Here is a 14,457-nt window from a genome sequence, read left to right as displayed (position 1 = left end):
GCACTTTACCTGCAAAGCTGGGCAGTTGGGCTCCAGCTGGAAGGGGATCCCCATGACTTCATCTTAGAGTCTTCCACAGGGAGTGTCTTCTACTGGGTGGACCCTTAGCCTTCAGGAATGAGTAAGAAGCCTGTTGGGCTTCCCCCTGAAACTGCCAGACTCCCGCCCCATCTGTAAAAGTCAGGAAGCCCATTGTAGGAGCTAGAATCTTTGTTTTGGCCATGATTCTATGATCCTTAGACTCTAACATTCTGTGATTCTGAGATCCTAGGAAATGAAGAGTCCTTTGTGTCCTTGACTGTTGGTTTGGATCCAAGCCTTATTCTCTCCCCAGTCCTGCAGATTTGTTTTGTTTTTTTAGACTGCCCTTGACCTCAAGAAGGCCACCCACGGGAAATATATTTGGTCTCGCCCTCGCCTGGAGTGAGCTTCAGAAGAAATGAGACTGCGTTCTCCTATCTTTATGCCCCTTTCTTGAGGACACTGGAGCAGGGCCTGCCTCTGTGCCATCTTTTCTCCTTGGCAATTCGCTTTTAGCACAGTGAACCTTTGTTGACTCATAGTGACCTAAATCCCACAGTCCATGGTCCATGTGGTTCCAATAGCGAGATGGAGGAAGTTATCCAGGGCAGCTCCAGGGAGCTCCAGCAGCTCATAGCTTGTTCTCCATGAGCAAGGAAGGCAGGGCTGCACACTAGACTCAGTCCTTAGGGGCAGCATGTTTTGAGGCATGACATCAAGTTCACAGGGCCTGGCAAGGGAGGAAGAAGCAGCTGGGGAGAGATCAGAGGGCACAGAGAGAAAGGACTTGCTGTTGTGGAACTGTGGCTGAACAAACACAGCAAACGGAGTTTTTGTTTGTCAAGACAGCCTCTGCCAGGTCCCTGTCACCTTGCCAGGAAAGATGTTGACACCAGATCTTTCTGTCTATGGATCTGAACTCTTTCATGTGGCCACAAGGAAGTGCTGGCAGGGTGAGGCCCAAAGCTGGGCGGCTGACATCTGGCGGTTCTAGATTCTCAGTCTAGATTCTAAAATTCCATAGGAAGGAAGGCAATATTTGGCCTGACAGAACAATACAGACTCACATCCCACCCTGCACAGGGCACAGAGGTTGCTGGCTAGGGGTTAGGTGGATATGCATAGACTAAGAAGTCTTCTGGGACAGAAGGAGAAAGCCCCTTGCCCCTTCCTGCCAAGATGGGCACTGAGACATACGGCTCGTGGGACACAGGACCCCAAGAGCCTTCACCAGCAGCCTGGCCCCCAGATCTCAGGCTGCTGTGAGGCAGTGAGGATACATCAGAAGAAAGGGTCTATCAATAGGATTTGGTATCCATGACAGGCATCAGGGCCTGTTCATAGGTTATTTTATTAAGGCAAGAAATTGAAGTCACCATCCTGGCCAACACTGAATTAGATGATGTCAGACTAAAAATGACTCTCCTTATCTTTCTGTCTTGGAATTTCTTAAAATTGGGATTGGCTTAATATGACCCATGGCCATTCCCTACTGGTATGGACTCGAGTTGTGATTTAGCCAGTAAAGCAAAACCCTGGGAAGAGAGAGGCTTCCAGGAAAAGCTGAGTTCTGGAGGTCATATGAACTAGATCACAGCTGACATTTGACTGTATTTGTAGCCTGAGGTCCAGTGACACTCCAGGTCACACAGGGGGACAACAGTCATCTCTCCTGATCTCAGTCCAGGCTCCGGGATAAGGGCCTACCGTGGTCACATTCATCCTTTCAGTAACTCGGGAGATCTGTCTGCCTTTGCCCCTCTCTTCCCACTGAAAGAAGCAAGACTTAGAGGAATTAATAGAGTGTCCAAGGCCACACATTCAGCAAATGGCAAAGCAGGGACTTGAACCTAGGCCAGGCTGTCTGGATTCTGAGGTCATAATCCTAATCACAATGCTCTACAGCCTCTAGGAATCAGGTATTCAGAGTCAGTTACTGGTTTAAATTCTATGCAATGTTCTCTTTTCTCTCCAAAGAAGGCAAGAGCTGTCTCCTGGAAGGAAATTGACCCTGAGGAGAGAAGGACCATGTCCCTCTCCTCTCCCGGTGGTGTCCAGACCTGCGAAAGGAGGGAGGGAGCAGTGACTGTGAGAGCAGGCGGGACGAGGAGCAGAGCAGGGTCTGCTTGCCAGCCCCGCCAGGCCCCAGGCACAGAGCCAACGGGAAAGGAAACTCCCTCTCTGATCACATTCTCAGCCACTCTGCGCAGGAAAGGGCAGGCTCCCCCGAAGCCCAGACAGTTAGTCTCCAGACGGGTTCTCACTGAAGGCTTTCCCAGAGAGTCTCGGGAATTCAGGCCAGTACTGGAGGGCAACAGAGCTCTGACTTAGCATCCGGAGAGCAGGCTGCCCTTGGGACCCTGAGAAAATCCATTCTCCTCTGGGCCTGTGTTTCTCCATCTGCAGTGGGCCGACTTAGTTCAGTTCAGATCAGTTAGGTCACTCAGTTGTGTCCGACTCTTTGCGACCCCATGGACTGCCGTACACCAGGCCTCCCTGTCCATCACCAACTCCTGGAGCTCACTCAAACTCATGTCCATTGAGTCAGTGCTGCCATCCAACCATCTCACCCTCTGTCCCCTTTTCTTCCTACCTTCAATCATTCCCAGCATCAGGGTCTTTTCAAATAAGTCAGTTCTTTGAATCAGGTGGCCAAAGTATTGGAGTTTCAGCTTCAGCATCACTCCTTCCAATGAATATTCAGGACTGATTTCCTTTAGGATGGACTGGTTGGATCTCCTTGCAGTCCAAGGGACTCTCAAGAGTCTTCTCCAACACCACAGTTCAAAAGCATCAATTTTTTGGCACACAGCTTTCTTTATAGTCCAACTCTCACATCCATACATGACTACTGGAAAAACCATAGTTTTGACTACACAGACCTTTGTTGGCAAAGTAATGTCTTTGCTTTTTAGCATGCTGTCTAGGTTGGTCATAGCTTTTCTTCCAAGAAGCAAGCGTCTTTTAATTTCATGGCTGTAGTCACCATGTGCAGTGATTTTGGAACCCAAAAAATAAAGTCTCTCACTGTTTCCACTGTTTCCCCATCTATTTCCCATGAAGTGATGGGACCAGATGCCATGATCTTAGTTTTCTGAATGTTGAGTTTTAAGTCAGTTTTTTCACTCTCCTCTTTTACTTTCATCAAGAGGCTCTTTAGTTCTTTTTCAATTTCTGCCATAAGGGTGGTGTCATCCACATATCTGAGGTCATTGATATTTTTCCCAGAAATCTTGATTCCATCTTGTGCTTCATCAAGTCCAGCATTTCTCATGAAGTACTCTGCATATAAGTTAAATTAGCAGGGTGACAATATATAGCCTTGACGTACTCCTTTCCCGATTTGGAACCAGTCTGTTGCTACATGTCCAGTTCTAACTGTTGCTGCCTTACCTGCATACAGGTTTCTCAAGAGGCAGGTCAGGTGGTCTGGTATTCCCATCTCTTTCAGAATTTTCCACAGTTTGTTTTGATCCACACAGTCAAAGGCTCTGGTATAGTCAATAAAGCAGAAGTAGGTGTTTTTCTGGAACTCCCTCACTTTTTTGATGACCCAGCAGATGTTGGCAATTTGATCTCTGGTTCCTCTGCCTTTTCTAAACCTAGCTTGAACATCTGGAAGTTCATGATTCATGTACTGTTGAAGCCTGGCTTGGAGAATTTTGATCATTAATTTGCTAGTGTGTGAGATGAGTAGTTTTAGCATTCTTTGGCATTGCTTCTCTTTGAGATTGGAATGAAAACTGACCTTTTCCAGTCCTGTGACCACTGTCAAGTTTTCCAAATTTGCTGGCATATTGAGTGCAGCACTTTCACAGCCTCATCTCTCAGGATTTGAAATAGATCAACTGAAATTCCATCACCTCCACTAGCTTTGTTCATAGTGATGCTTCCTAAGGCCCACTTGACTTCACATTCCAGGATGTCTGGCTCTAGGTGAGTGATCACACCATCGTGATTATCTGGGTTGTGAAGATCTTTTTTGTATAGTTTTTCTGTGTATTCTTGCCACCTCTTCTTAATATCTTCTGCTTCTGTTAGGTCCATACCATTTCTGTCCTTTTTTGTGCCCATATTTGAATGAAATGTCCCCTTGGTATCTCTAATTTTCTTGAAGAGATCTCTAGTCTTTCCCATTCTATTGTTTTCCTTTATTTCTTTGCATTGATCGCTGAGGAAGGCTTTCTTATCTCTCCGTGCTATTCTTTGGACTCTGCATTCAAATGGGTATATCTTTTCTTTTCTCCTTTGCCTTTCACTTCTCTTCTTTACTCAGCTGTTTGTAAAGCCTCCTCAGACAGCCATTTTGCTTTTTTGCATTTCTTTTTCTTGGGGATGATCTTGATCCCTGCCTCCTGTACATTGTCACAAACCTCCATCCATAGTTCTTCAGCCACTCTGTCAGATCTAATCCCTTGAATCGATTTCTCACTTCCACTGTATAATCATAAGGGATTTGATTTAGGTCATACCTGAATGGTCTAGTGGTTTTCCCTACTTTCTTCAATTTCAGTCTGAATTTGGCAATAAGGAGTTCATGATCTGAGCCACAGTCAGCTCCTGGTCTTGTATTTGCTGACTGTATAGAGCTTCTCCATCTTTGGCTGCAAAGAATATAATCAATCTGATTTTGGTGTTGACCATCTGGTGATGTCCACATGTAGAGTCTTCTCTTGTGTTGTTGGAAGAGGGTGTTTGCTATGACCAGTGCGTTCTCTTGGCAAAACTCTATTAGCCTTGCCCTGCTTCATTCCGTGCTCCAAGGCCAAATTTGCCTGTTACTCCAGGTGTTTCTTGACTTCCTACTTTTGCATTCCACTCCCCTATAATGGAAAGGACATCTTTTTTGGGTGTTAGTTCTAGAAGGTCTTGTAGGTCTTCAACTTCTTCAGCATACTGGTTGGGACATAGACTTGGATTACTGTGATACGGAATGGTTTGCCTTGGAAATGAACAATTATTATATCGTTTTTGAGATTGCATCCAAGTACTGCATTTTGGATTGTTAACTATGATGGCTACTCCATCATAGTCTATGATTGTTGACTATGACTGCATTTCTTTTGTTGACCATGATGGCTACTCCATTTCTTCTAAGGGATTCCTGCCCACAGTAGTAGATATAATGGTCATCTGGGTTAAATTCACCCATTCCAATCCATTTTAGTTTGCTTATTCCGAAAAGGTCGACGTTCACTCTTGTCATCTCCTGTTTCACCACTTCCAGTTTGCCTTGATTCATGGACCTAACATTAAAGGTTCCTATGCAATATTGCTCTTTACAGCACCAGACTTTTCTTCCATCACCAGTCACATCCACAACTGGGTGTTGTTTTTTCTTTGGCTCCATTTCTTCATTTTTTCTGGAGTTATTTCTCCACTGATCTCCAGTAGCATATTGGACACCTACCGACCTGGGGAGTTCACCTTTCAGTATCCTATCTTTTTGCCTTTCCATACTGTTCATGGGGTTCTCAAGGCAAGAATACTGAAGAGGTTTGCCATTCCCTTCTCCAGTGGACCGCGTTTTGTCAGATCTCTCCACCATGACGCATCCGTCTTGGATGGCCCTATTCAGCATGGCTTATAGTTTCATTGAGTTAGACAAGGCTGTGGTCCATGTGATCAGACTGGTTAGTTTTCTGTGATTGTGGTTTTCAGTCTGTCCGCCCTCTGATGGAGAAGGATAAGAGGCTTATGGAAGCTTCCTGATGGGAGAGACTGACTGAGGGGGATACTGGGTTTTGTTCTGATGGGCAGGGCCATGCTCAGAAAATCTTTAATCCAATTTTCTGTTGATGGGTGGGACTGTGTTCCCTCCCTGTTATTTGAGGCCAAACTCTGGTGGAGGTAATGAAGATAATAGTGGCCTCCTTCAAAAGTTCCCAGGCACACACTGCTACACTCAGTGCCCCCAACCTTGCAGAAGGCCACCGCCGATCCACGCCTCTGCCAGAGACTCCTGGACACTCCTGGGCAAGTCTGGGGGAGTCTCTTGTGGGGTCACTGGTCCTTTCTCCTGGGTCCTGATGCACACAAGGTTCTGTTTGTGCCCTTCAAGAGTCTGTTTCCCCAGTCCTGTGTAACTTCTGGCAGCTCTGTGGTGGGGTCAATGGCAACCTCCTCCAAGAGGGCTTATGCCATACCCAGGTCTACTGTACCCAGAGCCCCTGCCCCTGCAGCAGTCCAGTGCTGACCCAAAACTCCACAGGAGACACTCAAACACAATTCTGTCTCAGTCTCTGTGGGGTCTTTGGGTCCTGGCACGCACAAGATTCGTTTGAGCCCTCTGAGCATCTCTGGTGGGTATGAGGTTTGATTCTAAACGCGACTTCACCCCTCCTACTGTCTTTCTGGGGCTTCTCCTTTGCCCCTGGATGTGAGGTATCTCCTCAAATTTCCTCCAGTGCTGATTAGTGACCCTATAGAGACATGTCCAAGTCCTAACCCCCAGCACTTGTGAATGCGACCTTATTTGGAAAAGAGTCTTTGAAAATGTAACTGTTGTTGTTCAGTCACTAAATAGTGTCTGACTCTTTCTGACCCCATGGCTGCGGCACGCCTCACTCCCCTGTCCTTCACTGTCTCCCAGAGTTTGCTCAAATTCATGACGATTGAGTCAATGATGCTATTTAACCATCTCATCCTCTGCCAATGTAATTAAGACTCTCAAGATGAGGTCAAGCCGGATTTAGGGTGGGCCCTGCATCCAACGACAGAGTCCCTGAAAGAGACCCAAGAGTGACTTCTCTGGTGGTCCAGTGGTTAAGACTCCATGTTTCCCATGCAAGGGGCATGGGTGCAATCCCTGATCAGGGAACTAAGATCCCATATGCCATGAGGCGTGGCCAAGAACATAGAAAACTAAAACAAAATGAAATGCTAAAAAGAGTTGTTTGTTTAAAAAGAGAGAGAGGGAGAGACCAAACAGAAGTCAGACACACAGTGGGAGGACTCTGTGAAGACGGAGGCAGAGACTGGATTGATGCAGCTGCAAACCAAGGATTGACAGTAACTGCCCAAAGCTGGGAGTGGGGATGGAACAGACCGTCCCTCCGAACCTCCAGTAGGAACCAGCCCTGCCTACACCTTGATTTTGAACCTGTGACTTCCAGATCTATGAGAGAATAAGTTTCTGTTGTTTTAAGCCACCAGATTGCTTCCATTTGTTACAGGAGCCCTAGAAAACTAATACAGCATCTCCAAGATTATTGAAAAGGACAGGACGTCTCCCATGGGTTAAGAGAATAAGTAAGAGACCCGAACTTGGTGCCCATCCTGAGAAGCTCACAGCTGAGTCAAGAAACCAAAAATCCTGCACACAGTTACTACATTTCAAGTGCTATCTTTTTTTTTTTAATGTGTAGTTAGTTATTTAATGCCAATCCTTTTTATATTTTAAAGATTTGTTTTTGGCTGCACTGAGGTCTCCATTGTGCACTCGGGCTTTTCTCCTGCTCCTCCAGGCGGGAGCTACTCTCCAGCTGTGGTGCTCAGGCTTCTCATTGCAACGGCTTCTCTTGTTGCAAAGCACGGGCTCTTGGGTGCACAGGCTTCTGTAGTTGTGGCCCACAGGCTTAGTTGCTCCATGGCATGGGGGCTCTTCCCAGACCAGGGATCAAACCCATGTCGCCTGTGTTGGCAGGAGGACTCTTAACCACTAGACCATCAGGGAATGCTCCTCTTTACTTAAAAAAATTTTTTTTGGGTCACACTACGCAGCTTGTGGGATCTTAGTTCCTAGATCAGGGATCGAACCTGGGCCCTCGGAAGTAAAAGCATGGAGTCTTAAATACTGGACCACCAGGGAACTCCCTGAAATGCCATCTTGATGACCCTTTTGTACATAGAATGCAAGCTGCCCAGGCTGGTGCTCCCAGCCAGGGAGAGTGGAGGGTGGAAATTCAAAGCAAGAAGGATTGGCCCCCAGCACCCGCAGGGTGCAGAGCAGGGCAGCTGGGATGTCAGTCCTGGCAGGGTCACCCCCAGGGAGCACCACAGGGCCAGCCCTGGGCTAGCACCCTTCCTAGGGCATGCAGTGGCTCTGCAAAGGGGCCTCTAGGTGCAGGGGTCTTCGCTCAGGGGGTGACCGTCTGCCAGGGCAGAAAAAGGATGCGGAGGGCAAAGCCTAGCCCAGGGCAAATGGCTTTGCAGACTCCAGAGGAGGGGATTAGGGAACCAGAAACTAAGACAGTCATCAACCAGGCTGACCTGTGAGTTTCAGCAGGTTGGTTCGATTCTTATCCATCTGAAAACAGACATAGCTGTCCCTGCCTTACAAGGGGTTTATGAAATGAAATGGGCTAATATTCACAGTGACTAATGGAATATTTGGCTGAAGTTTTATTATTCAAGGCATTGCTGTCCTCAGAGCCAGTTGCTTGAATTACAGATGAGTTTCAAAGAAGTCAGTGTTCTTCCCAAATATGTACTCAGTGTCTTCAACCACCGACCGTGGGAGTCAGGGCTGCAAAAGTGGAGTTTGGAGGTGGATAAGCCTGGGTTTGAATCCTAGCTCAGCCTTTTCCTGGGATGGTTGCCCTGGAAAAAATTACTTATCTTCTCTGAACTTTCCTGACCTCATCTATAAATGGGAGATCGTATTGACACCAGGGTGAGAGCTTCACTGTTTGGCAAACAGTAGGTATTTGGTGGTATTTCTGAATCACACATGAATTCAAATAAAGGCAACTGTGTGAGGTGGTGAGCACTGACAGTAAACGTGGTGAGAGGAGCAGGCCGTAGGCAGTGGAGGCCAGGAGAGGGAGTGATGGCTAACTGAACAAACAAAACATGGTCCTCAGTTCGGTTCAGTTCAGTCGCTCAGTCGTGTCCGACTCTTTGCGACCCCATGAACCACAGCACGCCAGGCCTCCCTGTCCATCACCAGCTCCCGGAGTTCACTCAAACTTGTCCATTGAGTCGGTGATGCCACCCAGCCATCTCATTCTCTGTCGTCCCCTTCTCCTCCCGCCCCCAATCCCTCCCAGCATCAGAGTCTTTTACAACCTCAGGGCAATTGCTGTTCCCTCTGTTGGAATGCTTTTTCTCAATATTTATCCCTGGTTCTTTTCTTTACTTCTTTTTTTTTTTCTTTACCCCTTTCAGTTCAGTTCAGTCGCTCAGTCGTGTTCGACTCTTTGCGACCCCATGAATCACAGCACGCCAGGCCTCCCTGTCCATCACCAACTCCCGGAGTTCACTCAAACTCATGTCCATCGAGTCGGTGATGCCATCCAGCCATCTCACTCTCTGTCGTCCCCGTTTCCTCTCTCCCCCATTCCCTCCCAGCATCAGAGTCTTTTCCAGTGAGTCAGCTCTTCGCGTGAGGTGGCCAAAGTATTGGAGTTTCAGCTTCAGCATCAGTCTTTCCAATGAACACCCAGAACTGATCTCCTTTAGAGTGGACTGGTTGGATCTCCCCGGGGGAATCAAATAAATTTAAATTAAAATTTTGCTTACATTTTGAAATAAAATTTAAAAATGTATCCCCCTACTCCCCACCCAACACCCTTTATGACTCTTTTCTGCTTTGTCACTTTTCCCCCATAGCATTTATAACCACGTAACATGTGGCAACCCACTCCAGTGTTCTTGCCTGGAGAATCCCAGGGACGGGGGAGCCTGGTGGGCTTCCGTCTGTGGGGTCACACAGAGTCGGGCACGACTGAAGTGACTTAGCAGCAGCAGCAACATGTTATTTTAATGATCTGCTTAGTTTATTTATAAATCTTTCTACCTGCACCACACACCTACTACTGGGTAAACTCCACCTATAGGATTTTCATCCTTTCTTTCAATTTTTTTAAAACTGTGGTAAAAGTCACATAACATAACACATACTATTCAACCATATTTAACTGTACAGTTCAGTGGCACTAAGTACATTCACATTGTTGTGAAACTCTCACCATCATCCATTCCCAAAATTTTTCACCTTCCTAAGATCAAGGCATCTGGTCCCATCACTTCATGGGAAATAGATGGGGAAACAGTGGAAGCAGTGTCAGACTTTATTTTTTGGGGCTCTAAAATCACTGCAGATGCTGATTGCAGCCATGAAATTAAAAGACACTTACTCCTTGGAAGGAAAGTTATGACCAACCTAGATAGCATATTGAAGAGCAGAGATATTACTTTGCCAACAAAGGTCCATCTAGTCAAGGCTATGGTTTTTCCAGTGGTCATGTATGGATGTGAGAGTTGGACTGGGACTGTGAAGAAAGCTGATTGCCAAAGAATTGATGCTTTTGAACTGTGGTGTTGGAGAAGACTTTTGAGAGTCCCTTGGACTGCAAGGAGATCCAACCAGTCCATCCTAAAGGAGATCAGTCCTGGGTGTTCATTGGAAGGACTGATGCTAAAGCTGAAACTCCAATACTTTGGCCACCTCACGCGAAGAGCTGACTTACTGGAAAAGACTCTGATGCTGGGAGGGATTGGAGGCAGTAGGAGAAGGGGACGACAGAAAATGAGATGGCTGCATGGCATCACCGACTCAATGGACATGAGTTTGAGTGAACTCCGGGAGTTGGTGATGGACAGGGAGGCCTGGCGTGCTGTGATTCATGGGGTCGCAAAGAGTCGGACACGACTGAGTGACTGAACTGAATTGAAACTGAAACTGTGTCCCCATTAAACACTAACTCACTGTCTCCCATCCCCCGACACCACCCTCTCCTCACCTGCTGCTATATTTCCACGTCCTAGAGGTGTGCCTTGCACGTAGTGGGCGTGATAGCTACTTTTGTTTATTAACTTGACAGGGCCCCAGGGTGCCCAGATATTTGGCTAGACATTATTTCTGGGTCTGTGGGGGTGTTTCCAGATGAGTTTAACCCTGGAATTCATAGAATGGGTAAAGCAAATTGTCCTCTGCAACGTGGCTCTTATCCTGTAATTTGAGGCCTGAATAGAACAAAGAGGTGGAGGAAGGCAGAGTGTGCTGTCTGCCTGGCTGCTGGAGCTGGGGTTTTGGTTTTGCCACTGGACTGAGACCTACATCATCAGCTCTCCTGGTTTTCAGTCCTCAATCTCCGAATGGACACTCACCGCTGGTTCTTCTGGGTCTGCCGCTCACCATCTGTAGATCACGGACCTCACAGCCCCTAACTGCACGAGCTAGTGCCTTCTAATAAGTTTTCTCATATCTATTTCCTAATGGTTCTGTTTCTCTGGAGAACATTGACTAGTATAGTAAGCATTCAGTAACTAGTTGTTTTTCTGGATTTTCTCTCTTTTTTTTCTTTAGAGAAATCATGTTATTTATTTATTTGGCTGTGCTGGGTCTTTGTTGCTGCACGCAGGCTTTCTCTAGTTGTGGCAAGTTCCTCCCAAGCTGTGGTGCACCGGTTTCCCATTGCGATGGCTTCTCTCGTTGGTGAGCACAGGCTCTAGAGTGAGGGCTCAGCAGTTGTGACACACAGGCTCAGCTGCTCTGCGGCATGTGGAACCTCCCCGGAGCCAGGATCAGACCATGCCCCTTGCACTGGCAGCAGATTCTTACCCATTAGACCACCAGGGAAGCCCAGCAAATGTTGAATGAACAAATGATCAAATACACGTAACTGGGAGGCCCAGGATACAACTGACTTCAGGCATAGTTGACCCAGTAGATCAGAAAAATTCCCCTGGGCACCACCTCACTATATCTCATGGTTCTCTTATCTGTTTGATTTTGCCTTTCAGTCCAGGGGCCACTTGCTGCCCTAGGTTGACATCCTCCTTACCAGGTGATCCCACATGCCTCAAGAGCAACTAAGCCCATGCACCACAACTGCTGAACCTGAGTGCCCCAGGGCCCGTGCTCAGCAACGAGAGAAGCCACTGCGATGAGAGGCCTGCGCACCGCAACTAGAGAGTAGCCCCTGCTCACTGCACCTAGAGAAAGCCCACGGATAGCAACAGAGACCCAGTGCAGCCAAAGTTAAACATTTTTAAACTTTTCAATTAAAAAAAAAAGTTGTGCCACTGCTATGCCTTTGCTCATCTTCTTGCCTGTAGCGGATTACTCTCCTCTTCTTCAGAAACCAAGATAATTCTCTATATCCTTGAAATGCTACAGTACCTGATAAGGAAGAGGGACGCCACAAATATTATTGCACAAATGAATGAACGAATCAATAAATGGATGAAATCTTCCCTTGGAGATGTAATAAGGGCATTAGCATTCTGCTGCTTTCCTGATAGCTCAGTGGGTAAAGAATCCGCCTGCAATGCAGGAGACCCCAGTTCGATTCCTGGGTCAGGAAGACCCACTGGAGAAGGGATGGGCTACCCACTCCAGCATTCTTGGGCTTCCCTGGTGGCTCAGCTGGTAAAGAATTTGCCTGAAATGTGGGATGCAGGGTTCACCCCCTGGGTTGGGAAGATGCCCTGGAGAAGGGAAAGGCTACCCACTCCAGTATTCTGGCCTAGAGAATTCCATGAACTGTACAGGACACGACCAAGTGACTTTCACTTTCACAGCATTCTGCTGGCAAGAGCAGGATGGGGGCCTGGAGGGAGGTGTCTATATGATGCTGGGGCTCTGCAAGGAGGCCTTCCTTGAGGAAGTGACATATTGAGAAGGGTGGGCTTTGACTAGGTGGGAGCAGAGGGGAGTAAGGAGTTTTTCTTAGAGGTTAGATGACAAGCTGGTGATTGCCTTTGTTGAAATAAAATCTCTTGGTGGGGAGGTCAGAAGGGTTGAATTCCAGTATAACCATTAAGATAGGTCACAAGGGAAAATGATACCCAAGACAACTACATTTCGATAGAGGGGCAAGTGGAGGGAAAGTTCTAGAACACAGGGTATGTTCCCAAGGCACTCAATGAAGTCAAAAGTGGAAAGGATCCTAGGCCCTTGTGGAAGAGGTCCTAAGTGTTTCCATTCTCGCAAGTTGCATGCTTTACAGTTTACAAAGCATTTTCCCATCCAGGATCTACCTATTCCTGAGTGGCAGGCATTTCTTTATTCAACAAATATTTATCAAGAGCCTTCTGTGGTGTTCTTGAGGGCTAAATGATCTCTTTATATAAAGGATTTGGAGCCACACTGGGCCCTGGAAGGCTAGCAGTGCGTGCTTGTAGTGTGGGACTGGGGGGAGGGAGATGTGGTACAGCTGTTTTTATCAGCCTGAACTTGGCTTTGCACCAGACAATAGAAATTCAAAACATGTTCTCATGGACCCCCTAGTCCATCAGGGAGAGGGACCTTAATTCACTAATTACATAATACAGTCAAGAGTCTGTTAATTCCAACTCAGATGTTTGGGAAAAAAGTGGTTTATTACTATTAATAGGTGCCATAGACCACACGTATATGGAGTGTTTACTCAGTTCTGTGCCAGGCATAGTTTTACGTACTTTACCTAGTTTAAATTTCACCCTGTGAGGCAGGCACTGTTATGACTGCCATTTAGTAGATGAAGAAACTGGGGCACAGAGAGGTCAAGTAACTTGCCTGAAGTCACACAGCAAGAAAACAGTGAAGGCAGAATTCAAAATCAGTAGTCTGGCTCCAGAATCCACGTCCTTGATCCTGTAGTACATTGCCTCTTGCCCGTAAGCACCCCTCACTGCTCTGTGTGTGTGTGTTGGGGGCAACTTAGATGATTCAGTTAATAGGATCTCAATCTTTCCTCATGCTTATATCTCTGGTTACATGCACACACATGCGCCCCTAACTACCATGCACTTTCTCCTCTTTAAGAGGATACCCGGATATATGGGAGAGAGGAGATGGGAGACAAGCCCTTGGAGATGACTGGCTGAATAATGCATTATTTAAAAATTTTGACCATTATCCAGTTCACAGTTACAATTGTGAATAATACTACCTAGGTCAAGCAAAAGAGTCTAGAACCCGGTTTTACTGGTGAGGAGGGCTCAATGAAGAAGGGGTTGGCAAGGTGAAGGGAAGACCACTCCATGCCAAGGTGGCCCGAGAGAGGACAACCAGGGAGTCGGGCCAGACTGCGCCCCCTTCTCCTGCAGTCAAGGTCAGAAAGCCAGAGATGCTGCCCAACAGTCCAAATGGTTCCCGGGCAGCCCAGAGCACCTGCTCTGGCTCTGAGCTCCCCCAACCCGAAGACTCCCCAGAGAAGCAAACTTTGGCTGCCACATGAACTGACATGACTGTTGGCCTTGGCGTCTCTCTGCTGGGCCATCATGACTAATTTTAACTGACCCTGCTGATTCATCCCAGATGGCTGGGAACCTCCTCCTCCACCCCACCCCCACGTCACCCCACCCCAAGCCACAACCGCAGGGCCTGCTGAAGAGCTGCCAAAATTCTTCAAGTTCAAAGTCATTCCTGAGCCGCTCCAAGCCCACATTCCAGCCTCATCCATGACCAGTCCCCTTCACGAAACTTCTGACCCTGCTAAACTGGTCTTCTCGGGGTTTCCTGAAGATTCCATATGCATTCCTGCTTCCCTAGCCTTCTCTGACCAT

The sequence above is a fragment of the Moschus berezovskii genome, chromosome 6, assembly GCF_049115385.1.
Source record: "Moschus berezovskii isolate FMDL1 chromosome 6, NW_MosBer_1.0, whole genome shotgun sequence".
Classification (NCBI taxonomy): Eukaryota; Metazoa; Chordata; class Mammalia; order Artiodactyla; family Moschidae; genus Moschus; species Moschus berezovskii.
This window is presented reverse-complemented; position numbering follows the sequence as displayed.